This window comes from Pelobates fuscus, chromosome 9, assembly GCF_036172605.1.
Source record: "Pelobates fuscus isolate aPelFus1 chromosome 9, aPelFus1.pri, whole genome shotgun sequence".
In the NCBI taxonomy this organism is placed as follows: Eukaryota; Metazoa; Chordata; class Amphibia; order Anura; family Pelobatidae; genus Pelobates; species Pelobates fuscus.
The window spans coordinates 8280601-8297563 of record NC_086325.1 but is presented as its reverse complement, the minus strand read 5'-3'; the positions used below and the strand labels follow the sequence as shown (position 1 = coordinate 8297563).

At 46.8% G+C, this 16963-nt stretch overlaps 1 protein-coding gene across 2 annotated transcripts in view; it reads left to right on the top strand.

Moving 5' to 3' along the window:
• Nucleotides 1-1904: 1904 nt before the first annotated feature.
• SIPA1L3 (signal induced proliferation associated 1 like 3) overlaps nt 1905-16963 on the top strand; it is a 186304-nt gene continuing 171245 nt past the window's right edge. Inside the window, exon 1 of one of the 2 annotated variants that reach the window (XM_063431091.1) lies at nt 1905-1921. The gene's annotated coding sequence lies outside the window, so the exon portion shown is untranslated. Of the gene's footprint in view, nt 1922-13629; nt 13703-16963 lie in introns of those variants that run through there. The other variant, XM_063431087.1, reaches the window with a different exon arrangement.

Below are 16963 nucleotides of genomic sequence, written 5' to 3'. Positions count from 1 at the left end.
GACATACACTGAGGCACTAAGGGACACTCGGAGACATTATGGCAGACACTGAGACACTAAGGGACATTGGGAGACATTATGACACAGACACATGGGGACACAGTGTCCCTAGTCTCCCAGTGCCCCCAGTCTGCCAGTGTCTCACTGTCCCCATGTCACCTAGTGCCTCCATGTCTCCCACTGCCTCAAGTGTCTCAATGTCTCCAAGCTAGTGTCCCTGGTGTCTCAGTGCCCCCTAGTCTCCCAGTGCCCCCAGTCTGCCAGTGTCTCACTGTCCCCATGTCACCTAGTGCCTCCATGTCTCCCACTGCCTCAAATGTCTCAATGTCTCCAAGCTAGTGTCCCTGGTGTCTCAGTGCCCCCTAGTCTCCCAGTGCCCCCAGTCTGCCAGTGTCTCACTGTTCCCATGTCTCCTAGTGCCTTCATGTCTCTCAGTGCCTCAAGTGTCACAATGTCCCCATGTCTCCAAGCTAGTGTCCCTAGTGTCTGTGGCCCTGGTGTCTCAGTGTCCCCATGTCTCCCAGTGCCTCATTTCCCAATGTCCCCATGTCCCCCAGCCAGTGTCTCTAGTGTCTGTGTCCCTGGTGTCTGTGTCCCCATGTCTTAAAGTGTCCCCTATTTTCCCAGTGTCCCCATGTGTCCTAGCCAGAGTCCCCTAGTCTCCCAGTGTCCCTGGTGTCTCCGTGTCCCTAGGCCTCCCCGTGTCCCCAGGTCTCCCCGTCTTCCTAGTGTCCTAGTGACATGGGGACCCTGGGATACATGGGGACAAAGGGAGACATGGGGCATTGAGACACTGTGATACATAGGATCACTGGGAGACCTGGGGACACGACACTAGGAGACACTGGGAGACATGGGGCACTGAGACACTGATACATAGGAACACTGAGACCTGGAGTAATCGACACATGGGGGCACTGAGTCATGAAGGCAATGGGAGACATGGGGGGCACTGGGAGGAATCCATCTATACAGCAGAATTAAACAAATTAGTTTTTTGGTGATTTTACAGCATTTTCTCTTATGTCACTCCTTGTGATTTACATCATGTGATGTCACCAATACATATTTAATTATGAAAATTAGTAAGGCCGGTATGTTTTTCCAAGAAAGGTGGCAACCCTAACTACTTTTCACATACTCTTACTTAAGTATGGAAACTTAAGAGGGATGTATGGGAACAAAACTTGTGTGAACTGGCTGACAATGAATATAGTTAAAGGGACACTATAGTCACCAGAACAACTGCAGCTTATTTAATTTGTTCTGGTGAGTAGACCGTCAGGCTCTTTGCTGTAAACACTCTCTTTTCAGAGAAAATGCAGTGTTTACATTACAGCCTACTGATAACTTCACTGGCCACTCCTCAGATGGCTGTTAGAGATCCTTCCTGGGTCATGGCTGCCTAAAATGCATCCAAACATTTAGTGTCTCCTCCCTCTGCATGCAGACACTGAACTTTCCTCATAGAGATTCTTTGATTCAATTCATCTCTCTAAGGAGATGCTGATTGGCCAGGGCTGTGTTTGAATCATGCTGGCTCTGACCTGCCTCTTTGTCAGTCTCAGCCAATCCTATGGGGAAGCACTGTGATTGGATCAGGCCACCACTTCTAATGATGTCAGCAGGCTGCTTTCTTCTGAGGCAAACAGCATGCAGAGTTACAGCTTCAGGCTTGAATATAGTAAGATTTTGCTATATTTATGGAGGCATGAAGGGCCCAGGGAGGCTAGATAGTGGTGTTAACACTATAGGGTCATGAATTCATGTTTGTGATCGTGACCCTATAGTGATCCATTAAGGTAATGCTGACTTTGGTCTCTCTAACACTATGGCATGTTCCCTTTCTTCTGCACTCACTACATACAGCTTTTCTCTGTCCCAGACTATATACCAGGAGCTTCTGCCTGCTAGTAAGAAGGTAAGGAGACAAGTGCACCAGCGAGTGCTAGGGGACAGTCCTTAGAAAGCTTTGAGCGAGCGCATCATTAGATGCAATTATGCCAAGCTCAGGGTGCTGTCTGCATAGTATGCCCTTAGTTTGCCAGCTGCATGATTGGCAGTCAGCCTGACATGCATTCATGCCAGGCTGGCCTTCTAATTCTTTGGGCAGACATGTCCTCTTTTTGGGCATGTTCGCCCCTTTTGGCAGGTTATGTGATTTGTGGCACACCCTTTTACCATGCCCATTGACTTCCTGCTTGACTGGACACTGCTGTTAGGGGTTATGGATTTACTTGAAAGATGAAAACATAAATTAGAGAGAGATAAGCCTAGGGTATGTGTTTTCTTATGCTGCTTTTTTCTTTCTCTCCAGCACCATCTCCATCAGATACATGACGCTTGGGAGTGTTTTACTGTTTTTGGTCGATATGATTCTGTAATTAGGCCCGTCATAATTGTCAGCACCAGGCCCACTGGGCTCTTAATCTGGCCCTGTATCCACTGTCTCCTTCGTACCCCAGTGTAGGCCCATTTCCCTTTGTCTTGCTTTGTACATAACTTTACTGTATGTCATTGTACCTGCGATAGATATTATAGCTAAAGAAAAACATGTATTAAGAACTCCCCCCACACAAACACACACTACACAAACACACACTACAAAAACCAAAAACAAAACCTCCATCTTGCTACAGGCCTTGCTTCAAAATGTCACTGTGAAGAAGCCAGCACCCGGCCGCGCTGAAGGTGACACCATGTCTGTTCTAGGAGAGCAGTGTTGGAGAAGACACGTCATTATTCCACGTATCAAAACCTAATGGAGTTCACAGAGATGTTTTTGATAAAATGAAAGTGACATAATATTACACGTCTAGCTGTCGCCAGAAGGACCGGCGGTAAGATGTGCTGGTATTCAGAGTGCGTGTGTTCAGAGATGAAATGAGCTGCGGGGTTATTATGACAGATATAATTTACTCTCCGTTTGTAAACCAGTAAAGTTCATTTGTCAAACAAGTTTATTATGGTGGCAAATTGTCGGTAATCCAATCCCGGGTACACCTTGCGTGTTCCAGATTGTTAATAAATGGACATATATTGTTTTATTTCTAGATAAAGATTGCAGTTTACATTGCTATTCTAGAGCTATAAACCTACAAATACAGAGCTTACAGGACAAGCGGCACGCTGAGGGTGATATCCCACAATGCCTTGCGTACAATTTCGCCATGACGGCCCTGATATCACGCGATCATATGCATCCATAGGCAACTAATACAGCCCTATACGGGAGAAAAATTCAGTGAAAAAATGTTTTTTTAGAGGGTTATTCACTAAACTGTCAATTGTCTGGAATTTATAGTCAATTTCTAATTTTAGGCCAATTCAGCTATATTTACAATTCATTAAGTCTGGCGTACAATTTGAAATTAATTTCCTGACAATCCACACTTTAGTAAATAACCCTCGAGATCTATACTTAATGGGAAATCTTATGGCGTGGTACAGTGTTATCTGAATCTTACCTTGTTATTCTCACATTCATTGTTAGACTTCATCTCATCTTGTGCTTCTCCATGTGATCGCCCTCAGGCCTGACCTTAGACTACGTCTGTCAGTAGGATTTGTGACACCAGCTTTAATCTCTGACTGAGAAAAAAACACTATTTTAAACTGTTCGTTTTTTAGAATATTACTTGTATTTTCTTTTTTTTTTTTTAACAATTTTTATTTTTTTTTGTTTTTTGTTCCCTTCATAGAAGGGATCGAAGAAGCATGAACGGGGTACAGAAAGAAAAGGGTTGGCTTAAACATAGTTTGCGAAATTACAATTTTGAGAACAGTTTGTATACAGAGTCATTATCATTGAAAGCCAGGTAAGTTCATCACATTTTACACATGAGTTCCTCTCAATTCGATTCAAGAGGCATTACCCCAGGGCCCTCCCCGTGCTAACTTACCACCCTTCCTATAACCCGTGGGATGTCCCCGGTGCCCCCCTCGAGCTTCTATGGCTTTTTATATAGTATGGAGAGTGAACCTGGCGTGTTGTCTCTGAAATACTGTATCTGGTCTGGGATCTCATCTTGATGGGGAGTGTGAACGGGCAATGGTTGTGGGGCATTTGGGTTTGCGTGGACTGGTTGTGGGCGTTTGTCTGGTCCAGCAAAGAGGGTGGTAGGTCAATAGTTTGAGCCTTGACTGCACAGTCTCAGTTGGTTTTCCCCCCTGGGGGCTTCTACTGTCCGGCATCTCATGCCCTCACTCGACCTAGGGTCTTAAAGTCTAGTTGTGTACTTGTGTAATTGTGAGAAAGCCAGGTTCTATGTTAGTTTATCAGATCAGATCATGCGGATGTATGGGTCTTAAGGTAGTCCTCCCATTGTCCCTGTGCTGCCAGAACATGTTTCTTGGGAGTCATTTGTTTATGGGACATAGTTTCGATGTCGAAGTTTGTTGTGATCTGTCGTATCAGGACAGTTGTGCCGGGAGCCCCTGTCGTTTTCCACTCCCTGGCTACCAATGTAAGGGCAGATATCAGGACATGGAAAATCAAAACGCCACACTGTCTTTTGAATTGGTCTAAAGTCAGAAACAGTAGTTCCAAATTTCAATGTGGCCGAGAGTATCTTTTCCACCTCCTTCCAGTATGGTTTAATGCGTGGGCATGTCCACCACACATGGAACATAGTCCCTCTTTCCTTGTGGCAGCTCCAGCAGGTAGCCGAGGTGTTTGGGTATATTTTTGCTAGTCTATCCTGCACCATGTACCATCTACATTGCATTTTCTTAATTTGTTCCAAGTGTGATACAAAAGCTGTTTTACCCTTGCGTGCCATATAGGCCTTGCGCCATTGCTTAATTGTGTATGAGGCCTTTAAGTCCAAGTGCCATGCTATTATATGTTTATCCCGTGTATCGTCGGTACCTATGTTGAATAAGTTATAGCTGAGGGAGATGTTATTTTGGTGGGTTATTGTTGCTTGGCATGCCCGTTCTATCTGTGTCATGGCTAGTAGGTCCTGTGTAGTGGCAGTTAGGTTACATAGCATGGATTTAAGTTGTAGGTAGGAAAATAACACCCTATGGGGCAAGTCAAATCGGACTTGGAGAAAGTTTAATAATTTGCCATTAGAATAAAGGTGGTGTAGAGTAGTACAACCTTTGAGCTGCCATATCCTATAGTCAAATGAGGAGTTGGTTATATGTATACTGTATATCGGAGTGGCCAGGGACCAAGGCTCAGTGGAGCACAGGGTCGTCCTGGCCATGTCCCATGTTCGTGGTAGTAAGTCTGAGGTGTGAGGTCGGAGGTGTGGGGGTGTCTAAAATAAGTATCTCAGTCCCTCCCTTCGCATCCAGTGTGATTCTATCGCCACCCATTGCAGGGGATTAACATTTGCATGAGTTGTTATCATAGAGGACAGCAAGGCTGCGTTGTAGTATAACTTCAGACTGGGTAGCCCTAACCCCTCTCTCTCCACTGGTTTGTTCAACAGTGCAGCCCAAACAAATTGCACTATAGTTCTTTGGATGGAGTCTAGATATTTGGTAGGTAGTGGAATTTGTAGGGTGTGAAAGAGGTACTGCAGTTTGGGTAGCAGTGACATTTTCACTGCCGCCAATCTACCCACCCATGACAAGTAGGAGGTCTATTGCTTTTAGCACCTCATCTATTGTGACTGGGGCAGTAAGCGTCTGTTTCTGTTCTATGGTGAGCGAGGGGAGCTGAGTGTTGCGTAAGTACTTGTCAATGGTCTCCGTGGTAGGTTGGTGCGTGTTCGGATCTGAGTTCAAGTTATACAAATCTGCATAGTACATAGCAAATTCGTTGCTAATGTCTGTTGGCATCATACGTTTGGTCCCCTCTTTGGAGTGTATATAAGGTATCTTGTGCTTGGCCTGTTGTGTTTTGAGCCGCTGTGCTAATAATTTGCTGACCCTGTTGCCCTCTGCGTAGTGGGATGCCTTGCGTTTCTTCAACTGATAACCTTATATAGGGCTTGTTGATGTATGAGCCTAGAAATGCAGATAGTGTGCAGGAATTGTTTTTGTTTTGTATTAGGGGCATAGACGTTCGCAATGGTGTATAGGACGCTATTTAGCAGTCAAGTGATGATCGCATATCTGCCATTCGGGTCAATTTCCTGGTGTTGCAAGGAAAAGGCTACATGTTTGCTAATTAGGATAGAGGTTCCTTTAGACTTAGTGGGGGAGGTGGCATGATATTGGAAGGGGTATTCAGCTACCCAGCTGTGTACGTGATCATTGGTCCTGCAGACATACTACATCCGCTCCCAGGGATTTAAATTCTCTGCCCAATATGTGCCTCTTGACTGGAATATTCAGTCCTCTAACATTAAGTGAGCAGAATTTCATGGAGGGTCATACTGAGCAGAGTTATGATTGGAAAGAGGTTGTCGGCAATCAATGTTTACGGGTTATGCTCTTCCCAGTTTGAACAAGCAGAGCGTATTAGCCCATGTCTGTCTGGTTTGTCGCCTTTGTTGGCTATTCTCATTAGCGGTACTTATAGTTCAGACCCCACATTCAGTGGGGTCCTGTGGTTTATATCTAGCGAGCTGCCCACGCGGTTCTGAACATCAGTGTAGAGAGCGGGTGCAACCTTAGGGTAGCTGCCACGGCAGTCCATGGACGGTCCTAATAAGTGCTGGACAGAAAGAGAGAAAGTAGTGTCATGCAGATGGAAATACAGTGTATTGGGGGTAGAAGCTTATGGTTTCTTCCTGGGGTGAGCATCTTCCCTTCATATGGCCTAAGGTAGTGAGGTCTGTTAGTAAAGATGGCCTCATCTTGTCTTAGGTTGAGTAGTGGAATTATGCCATTATTTACCCTGGCCTGTTCCTCTCATTGTGTACCGTCCTCACCTCGCGTCCCGCAGCAACCCAACATAGATGCCAGGTAGCAGTGCTGAACATAGCACAGGTCGTCAGGAGAAAGTCCTCTGACATAAATCGAGTAATTTACCCGCTCATCATTAGGTAGCGAGGTGGGCAGAGGTCTCCTCCTTAGTAGAGGTATATAAAGCTTAGTTATCAACAGATAAAAAATTAACAGTGTAACATAAGGTGCAATATAACCAATATCACATAATCAGCCCAGACACATAGGGTGCAGGGACAGGGGCAGTGCGATGGTAACATCCCCAGGATGTACCTGAAATCCAGAGTAATCTGAATGTACCTTTCCTGGTTAAATACTTTGTTATTATTATTATTTCAAATAATTTTTATCAATAATTTATTAATATGACAGGCACAACGTAGAGTTGTATAAAATATAAATGATAAATGTGTTCTGCATTAATAGAACAATCATACCGATGTTTAAAGTCTCGCATATAAATGTGGGAAAAGGGAAATCTGATGAGTGGAAATAACTGCCTGTCCTGCACCTCTGCCCTGAATGTAGCAATAGCAATATATAGAGCACAGAAATGATTGATGCTGATATAATGAACATAGCCTGACCCCTCACATTTACTGCACGCGGCCGATCACAGCATCATTCTGCAAGTATAAAATTATACCTTGCACTGTGATAATAATATTATCATCCACACCAAGAGGATCCTTGGGTCGCAATTAGCTGGGGTAATTTTATGAAAATCACTACAAAGGAGATCGTCCAAGGATGGAATCCTAAATATCTCATAATATACTAGAAATCCTCGGAATGCCGTGATTGTAAGCTCATGTCGGCAGAGCTATATTCACGTATGTTTCTGTATTGGTCAATGTGTTTTGTTAGAATAATTGTTTGTCTTGTTTTAGCTATTGTACAGCGCTGCAGAATATGTTGGCGCTATATAAATAATTGTATTTATTGCTGCTGTTCTCCTCTTGGTGTCTTGCATATGGTAGACCAGCCAAAGAAATTCTCTTTCTTGGGGAATTATTTTTGACATCAGGAACATTGAAGGGGAAGGATGTCTTCCAGGACCGACCTGTGGACCGGCATCGGAGACCCACTCGACCAGACCTGCTCCCTTAGCCGTAGTGAGACGATAAAACGTCTCTTTAAATTCCGAAATCCTTCTGAATTTCTCGATCCCTGAACAGGCCTCACTGTGAATATCAATGATCAGTCCTGGTAACTTGAGTGAAACCCCGCAGGAAATAAAAGGTCTGTACAGTAACTGCTAGCTTAACTCCTCGCAGGGCAATTTCCACGCGACTGTCAAGATGAGAATCCATCACAGATATGTTTTCTTGGCAACTGTATCCAAGCCATTAATAGACCCGTCACGGGAGTCTCACCACTCCTTCTATATATCTCAGTTATTCATTAACTCCATAACTTTACGTATTGGCGTCTGTATGATTCAATTTACAAGAGAAGCGCATGATACAGATAACGATCTCTGTGCACTGTTATAATAAAGAATAAATGTATTTTTTTAATTATTAGTGCCATTTCTTATAGCGCCAACTTATTCCGCAGCGCTGTACAATATTATAGAGGGGGAAATTTCACAATAAGTAAGACAATTACAAAATGTTACAGGAACAATGGGTTGATGGTTGGACCCATGATTACATTCTCGTCTTTTCGATAGCTTGAAATGGTGAAAACCCTTCTTCGACATATTAACATAAATTCAATTGTTCCCATATTATGAGAATGCAAAGAAATATTTTTTTTATATAACAAATTACATGGAAATTCCTCAGAAGAGCAAAGTACATCTCAGCTAACTGCATAGCCTTCATGTCAACGGGAGAACCGCTATTGGATCCCAGAGTTACGTTTATTTATTTTTACATAAAAATCCAGGTTTCTGGTCTATCCCCTTCTATATTCCATCTGAACTGGCATTGCTTTTAAAGATACCTCAACATTCACTGGTCAAGCTGACAAAAAGTATTCACTCCCTTAAAAGTATTCACTCCCTTAAATGTGAGAAAGTATCAGTGAAACCATCACCCTGTCCGTTTATTAGTTGTGCCCTTAGGTGAAAGGAGTCTAACTATGTCCAATAAAAGTGTCACATGAGTTGCTATTAAATAAACGTATTTCAAAGGGCCCCAGTATTTGTTAGATAACATAGTTGAGCGATTAATTTCATAACGACCAACCAAATCATTTTACAAAATGTTGCACTCTCGATCGTGGAGCTCAAAACTGAAAAAGGTCAGCAAATTCTACCACAGTGCTCTGATGGAGATGATCTTGGCCATTGAAATACTTTTTTGCTCCAGCTACAGACCTATCTCACTTTTTAACAATGATGTTAAAGAGACACTCCACTGCCCAAATAGACACAAAAATCAAAGATCACTATTTAGCAGACATATCCCAATGAAAACATGCATTTATTATTATTATTAATTATTATTATTATTATTATGATATTTATAGATCGCTGTCAAATTCCGCTTTACAATGGGTGGACGAACAGACACGTATTTGTAACCAGACAAGTTGGACACACAGGAACAGAGGGGTTGAGGGCCCTGCTCAGTGAGTTTATATGCTAGAGGGAGTGGGGTATAGTGACACAGTAACAGAGGGATTGAGGCCCTGCTCAGTGAGTTTACATGTTAGAGGGAGTGGGGTATAGTGACACAGTAACAGAGGGATTGAGGGCCCTGCTCAGTGAGTTTACATGTCAGAGGGAGTGGGGTATAGTGACACAGTAACAGAGGGATTGAGAGCCTGCTCAGTGAGTTTACATGTTAGAGGGAGTGGGGTATAGTGACACAGGAACAGAGGGGTTGAGGGCCTGCTCAGTGAGTTTACATCCTAGAGGGAGTGGGGTATAGTGACACAGTAACAGAGGGATTGAGGGCCCTGCTCAGTGAGTTTACATGTTAGAGGGAGTGGGGTTTAGTGACAGTAACAGAGGGATTGAGGGCCCTGCTCATTGAGCTTACATGTTAGAGGGAGTGGGGTATAGTGACACAGTAACAGAGGGATTGAGGGCCCTGCTCAGTGAGTTTACATGTTAGAGGGAGTGGGGTATAGTGACACAGTAACAGAGGGATTGAGGCCCTGCTCACTGAGCTTACATGCTAGAGGGAGTGGGGTAAAATGACACAAAAAGGTAAGGATAGTATTAGACTAGTGAAAGTTGCAGAAGAGGAATCAGTTGGGAGCTATTAACAGTTTAATTGATACGCTTTTATGAAGAAGTGGGTTTTTAACGATTTCATTATCTAAAAACGGCTTGCAGTCTTTGTACCCCCTCCCATTCTAACCCCGCCCAGACTTTCTGTGGCTGTCCAATCACACACTCCCCAATGCAGCTCAATGAGAAGTCTTTGCAAGGCAGGTGCTCTGTGCAATTGAGTTTAGTTCCACTGAGCTAAACAACCAGGAAGTAACAGGACCAAGTGTCTGATTGACCGTCAAGATGGGTGCAACAAGGTCCATTTATAAAAGTGACAATTTCTATTGAAACCTAACCTTTTTGTAAAATGAAAATAGAGGAGACACACTCTTAACACGTAAAGCAATTCAGAATGCTGAAGTACTTTAGGTTTATAGAGTGTCCGTTTGAGCATTTTCCTAATGTACGTGTGATGTGACTGATTCCATTCATCTCCAAGCTGGACCACAATGACCAGGTGGAATGTTGCCAGTTTCCAACTTTCAAATATGGTTCTAATAGGACTTTGTGCTACATACACATTGTGGGTGGATGCAAGGGGGACTGGTCTTTCTCTCAACTGTGGCCAAGATGTTTTCTACTTCATGGGGAAAGGATGTGTTTTGGGGAAGCCCAGAAGATAATAGTTACCAGTGTTACAGAAAGGGTCCGGGCACTCCAATGTCTTCAGGCACCTTTATTAGAACATGTGGAACACTGCAACGTTTCGACTCCCAAGTCCCAATGGAGTCTTTGCCAAAGTCACACGTTGCAGTTTTCCACATGTTCCAAAAAAGGGTTCTGAAGACATTGCAGTGCCTGGACCCTATCTCTAATACTGGTATTTATGGCTGAGTTTGTGACTATTTCCAGATCATCTGTTCTAACCCCAGTTACGCCCTGCTGGTTGGAATATTCTAACCCCAGTTACGCTGTGCTGATTGGAATATTCTAACCCCAGTTACGCCGTGCTGGTTGGAATATTCTAACCCCGGTTACGCCGTGCTGGTTGGAATATTCTAACCCCAGTTACGCCGTGCTGGTTGGAATATTCTAACCCCAGTTACGCCGTGCTGGTTGGAATATTCTAACCCCAGTTACGCCGTGCTGGTTGGAATATTCTAACCCCAGTTATGCCGTGCTGGTTGGAATATTCTAACCCCAGTTACGCCGTGCTGGTTGTAATATTCTAACCCCAGTTACGCCGTGCTGGTTGGAATATTCTAACCCCGGTTACGCCGTGCTGGTTGGAATATTCTAACCCCAGTTACGCCGTGCTGGTTGGAATATTCTAACCCCAGTTACACCGTGCTGGTTGGAATATTCTAACCCTGGTTACGCCGTGCTGGTTGGAATATTCTAACCCCAGTTACGCCGTGCTGGTTGGAATATTCTAACCCCAGTTACACCGTGCTGGTTGGAATATTCTAACCCCAGTTACGCCGTGCTGGTTGGAATATTCTAACCCCAGTTACACTGTGCTGGTTGGAATATTCTAACCCCAGTTACACCGTGCTGGTTGGAATATTCTAACCCCAGTTACGCCGTGCTGGTTGGAATATTCTAACCCCAGTTACGCCGCGCTGGTTGGAATATTCTAACCCCAGTTACGCCGTGCTGGTTGGAATATTCTAACCCCAGTTACACCGTGCTGGTTGGAATATTCTAACCCCAGTTAAGCCGTGCTGGTTGGAATATTCTAACCCCAGTTACACCGTGCTGATTGGAATATTCTAACCCCAGTTACACCGTGCTGGTTGGAATATTCTAACCCCAGTTACACCGTGCTGGTTGGAATATTCTAACCCCGGTTACGCCGCGCTGGTTGGAATATTCTAACCCCAGTTACACGGTGCTAGGTGGAATATTCTAACCCCGGTTACGCCGTGCTGGTTGGAATATTCTAACCCCGGTTACACGGTGCTAGGTGGAATATTCTAACCCCGGTTACGCCGTGCTGGTTGGAATATTCTAACCCGGGTTACGCCGTGCTGGTTGTAATATTCTAACCCGGGTTACGCCGTGCTGGTTGGAATATTCTAACCTCAGTTACGCCCTGCTGGTTGGAATATTCTAACCTCAGTTACGCCATGCTGGTTGGAATATTTTAACCTCAGTTACGCCGTGCTGGTTGGAATATTCTAACCCCGGTTACGCCCTGCTGGTTGGAATATTCTAACCCCGGTTACGCCGTGCTGGTTGGAATATTCTAACCCGGGTTACGCCGTGCTGGTTGTAATATTCTAACCCGGGTTACGCCGTGCTGGTTGGAATATTCTAACCCCAGTTACGCCGTGCTGGTTGGAATATTCTAACCCCAGTTACACCGTGCTGGTTGGAATATTCTAACCCCAGTTACGCCGTGCTGGTTGGAATATTCTAACCCCAGTTACACTGTGCTGGTTGGAATATTCTAACCCCAGTTACACCGTGCTGGTTGGAATATTCTAACCCCAGTTACGCCGTGCTGGTTGGAATATTCTAACCCCAGTTACGCCGCGCTGGTTGGAATATTCTAACCCCAGTTACGCCGTGCTGGTTGGAATATTCTAACCCCAGTTACACCGTGCTGGTTGGAATATTCTAACCCCAGTTAAGCCGTGCTGGTTGGAATATTCTAACCCCAGTTACACCGTGCTGATTGGAATATTCTAACCCCAGTTACACCGTGCTGGTTGGAATATTCTAACCCCAGTTACACCGTGCTGGTTGGAATATTCTAACCCCGGTTACGCCGCGCTGGTTGGAATATTCTAACCCCAGTTACACGGTGCTAGGTGGAATATTCTAACCCCGGTTACGCCGTGCTGGTTGGAATATTCTAACCCCGGTTACACGGTGCTAGGTGGAATATTCTAACCCCGGTTACGCCGTGCTGGTTGGAATATTCTAACCCGGGTTACGCCGTGCTGGTTGTAATATTCTAACCCGGGTTACGCCGTGCTGGTTGGAATATTCTAACCTCAGTTACGCCCTGCTGGTTGGAATATTCTAACCTCAGTTACGCCATGCTGGTTGGAATATTTTAACCTCAGTTACGCCGTGCTGGTTGGAATATTCTAACCCCGGTTACGCCCTGCTGGTTGGAATATTCTAACCCCGGTTACGCCGTGCTGGTTGGAATATTCTAACCCGGGTTACGCCGTGCTGGTTGTAATATTCTAACCCGGGTTACGCCGTGCTGGTTGGAATATTCTAACCTCAGTTACGCCCTGCTGGTTGGAATATTCTAACCTCAGTTACGCCATGCTGGTTGGAATATTTTAACCTCAGTTACGCCGTGCTGGTTGGAATATTCTAACCCCAGTTACGCCCTGTTGGTTGGAATATTCTAACCCCGGTCACACGGTGCTGGGTGCAATATTCTGATCTAACCTTGCTGAGTGGAATCTGTTACTATCCTTAGTGCACTTGGTGAGCAGCAGGCTAGATGTGATTTTGAATGTTGTTAATAAAGTTATTGAGAGCATTGGTTGGCAAGGAGCTGCGTGGTTGGCAGAGCGGAGGCGGACATATTGGTGACGTGACTGTGTTCGAACCCGTCTGCAGAGGCGGTGGGCGTGGCGTGTATCGATGGGCGTGTCCTAGCAGTGTCTCTGTGGGAAGCAGAGGGATCGGACCGGGAAAGGAGAGTCCTGGGGGCAGCCGGTAAGTACCCCAAACATGGACTACCGGAACCCACCCACTCACCCGGGAAACCGGGGCAGAAACTGGGGGGGAGAGAGATACTGGGGGTATCTGAGGGGGGGGGGAGAGAGATACTGGGGGTATCTGAGGGGGGGAGAGAGATACTGGGGGTATCTGAGGGGGGGAGAGAGATACTGGGGGTATCTGGGGGGGGGGGGAGAGAGAGATACTGGGGGTATCTGGGGGGGGGAGAGAGAGATACTGGGGGTATCTGGGGGGGGAGAGAGAGATACTGGGGGTATCTGGGGGGGGAGAGAGAGATACTGGGGGTATCTGGGGGGGGAGAGAGAGATACTGGGGGTATCTGGGGGGGGGGAGAGAGAGATACTGGGGGTATCTGGGGGGGGGAGAGATACTGGGGGTATCTGAGGTGGGGGAGAGATACTGGGGGTATCTGAGGGGGGGGAGAGATACTGGGGGTATCTGAGGGGGGGGAGAGATACTGGGGGTATCTGAGGGGGGGGAGAGATACTGGGGGTATCTGAGGGGGGGGGAGAGAGATACTGGGGGTATCTGAGGGGGGGGAGAGAGAGATACTGGGGGTATCTGAGGGGGGGGAGAGAGAGATACTGGGGGTATCTGAGGGGGGGGAGAGAGAGATACTGGGGGTATCTGAGGGGGGGGAGAGAGAGATACTGGGGGTATCTGAGGGGGGGGAGAGAGAGATACTGGGGGTATCTGAGGGGGGGGAGAGAGAGATACTGGGGGTATCTGAGGGGGGGGAGAGAGAGATACTGGGGGTATCTGAGGGGGGGGAGAGAGAGATACTGGGGGTATCTGAGGGGGGGGAGAGAGAGATACTGGGGGTATCTGAGGGGGGGGAGAGAGAGATACTGGGGGTATCTGAGGGGGGGGAGAGAGAGATACTGGGGGTATCTGAGGGGGGGGAGAGATACTGGGGGTATCTGAGGGGGGGGGAGAGATACTGGGGGTATCTGAGGGGGGGGGAGAGATACTGGGGGTATCTGAGGGGGGGGGAGAGATACTGGGGGTATCTGAGGGGGGGGGAGAGATACTGGGGGTATCTGAGGGGGGGGGAGAGATACTGGGGGTATCTGAGGGGGGGGAGAGATACTGGGGGTATCTGAGGGGGGGGGGGAGAGATACTGGGGGTATCTGAGGGGGGGGGAGAGAGATACTGGGGGTATCTGATGGGGGAGAAACAGAGGGGGCAGACTTTAACTGGTGTTTTTGTAGTGACAGGGAGGCGGACTAGAACTGGGGTTCAGGTAATGACAGGGAAGCTATCTAGAACTGGGGTTCAGGTAATGACAGGGAGGCGGCCTAGAATTGTTCTTGTAGTGACAGGGAGGCGGACCAGAATTGTGTTCTTGTAGTGACAGGCAGGCGGAACGGGTGATCTTCTAGTGAAAGGGAGGCGAACTAGAACGGGTGATCTTGTAGTGAAAGGGAGGCGAACTAGAACGGGTGATCTTGTAGTGACAGGGAGGCGAACTAGAACGGGTGATCTTGTAGTGACAGGGAGGCGAACTAGAACGGGTGATCTTGTAGTGACAGGGAGGCGAACTAGAACGGGTGATCTTGTAGTGACAGGGAGGCGAACTAGAACGGGTGATCTTGTAGTGACAGGGAGGCGAACTAGAACGGGTGATCTTGTAGTGACAGGGAGGCGGACTAGAACGGGTGATCTTGTAGTGACAGGGAGGCGGACTAGAACGGGTGATCTTGTAGTGACAGGGAGGCGGACTAGAACGGGTGATCTTGTAGTGACAGGGAGGCGGACTAGAACGGGTGATCTTGTAGTGACAGGGAGGCGGACTAGAACGGGTGATCTTGTAGTGACAGGGAGGCGCACTAGAACGGGTGATCTTGTAGTGACAGGGAGGCGCACTAGAACGGGTGATCTTGTAGTGACAGGGAGGCGCACTAGAACGGGTGATCTTGTAGTGACAGGGAGGCGCACTAGAACGGGTGATCTTGTAGTGACAGGGAGGCGCACTAGAACGGGTGATCTTGTAGTGACAGGGAGGCGCACTAGAACGGGTGATCTTGTAGTGACAGGGAGGCGCACTAGAACGGGTGATCTTGTAGTGACAGGGAGGCGCACTAGAACGGGTGATCTTGTAGTGACAGGGAGGCGCACTAGAACGGGTGATCTTGTAGTGACAGGGAGGCGCACTAGAACGGGTGATCTTGTAGTGACAGGGAGGCGCACTAGAACGGGTGATCTTGTAGTGACAGGGAGGCGCACTAGAACGGGTGATCTTGTAGTGACAGGGAGGCGCACTAGAACGGGTGATCTTGTAGTGACAGGGAGGCGCACTAGAACGGGTGATCTTGTAGTGACAGGGAGGCGCACTAGAACGGGTGATCTTGTAGTGACAGGGAGGCGCACTAGAACGGGTGATCTTGTAGTGACAGGGAGGCGCACTAGAACGGGTGATCTTGTAGTGACAGGGAGGCGCACTAGAACGGGTGATCTTGTAGTGACAGGGAGGCGCACTAGAACGGGTGATCTTGTAGTGACAGGGAGGCGCACTAGAACGGGTGATCTTGTAGTGACAGGGAGGCGCACTAGAACGGGTGATCTTGTAGTGACAGGGAGGCTAACTAGAACGGGTGATCTTGTAGTGACAGGGAGGCGAACTAGAACGGGTGATCATGTAGTGACAGGGAGGCGGACTAGAACTGGGTTTCCGGTAAAGATAGGCGGACTAGAACTGCGGTTCCGGTAAAGATAGGCGGAATAGAACTGGGGTTCCGGTAAAGATAGGTCGACTAGAATCCGCCTCAGGGTGTGAAAGCAAATTGTACAGGAATCAAGGTTTAGGTAAGGATTAGAGATGGGCTCAGGAAGGAATATTAGGAATACTGACCAGAAATGAGGATGAGCACATGAGGTGGATTAGAACCAGTGTTCAAGCCACGAGAAGCCAATCGCAATTTGGGTTTAGGGTATTATATGGAGTCAGATTAGAACCAGGGTTCAGGGTATTATATGGAGTCATATTATAACCGGGGTTCAGGGTATTATATGGAGTCATATTAGAACCGGGGTTCAGAGTATTATATGGAGTCAGATTATAACCGAGGTTCAGGGTATTATATGGAGTCAGATTAGAACCGGGTTCAAGGTATTATATGGAGGCAGATTATAACCGGGGTTCAGGGTATTATATGGAGGCAGATTAGAACCGGGGTTCAGGGTATTATATGGAGTCATATTATAACCGGGGTTCAGGGTATTATATGGAGTCAGAT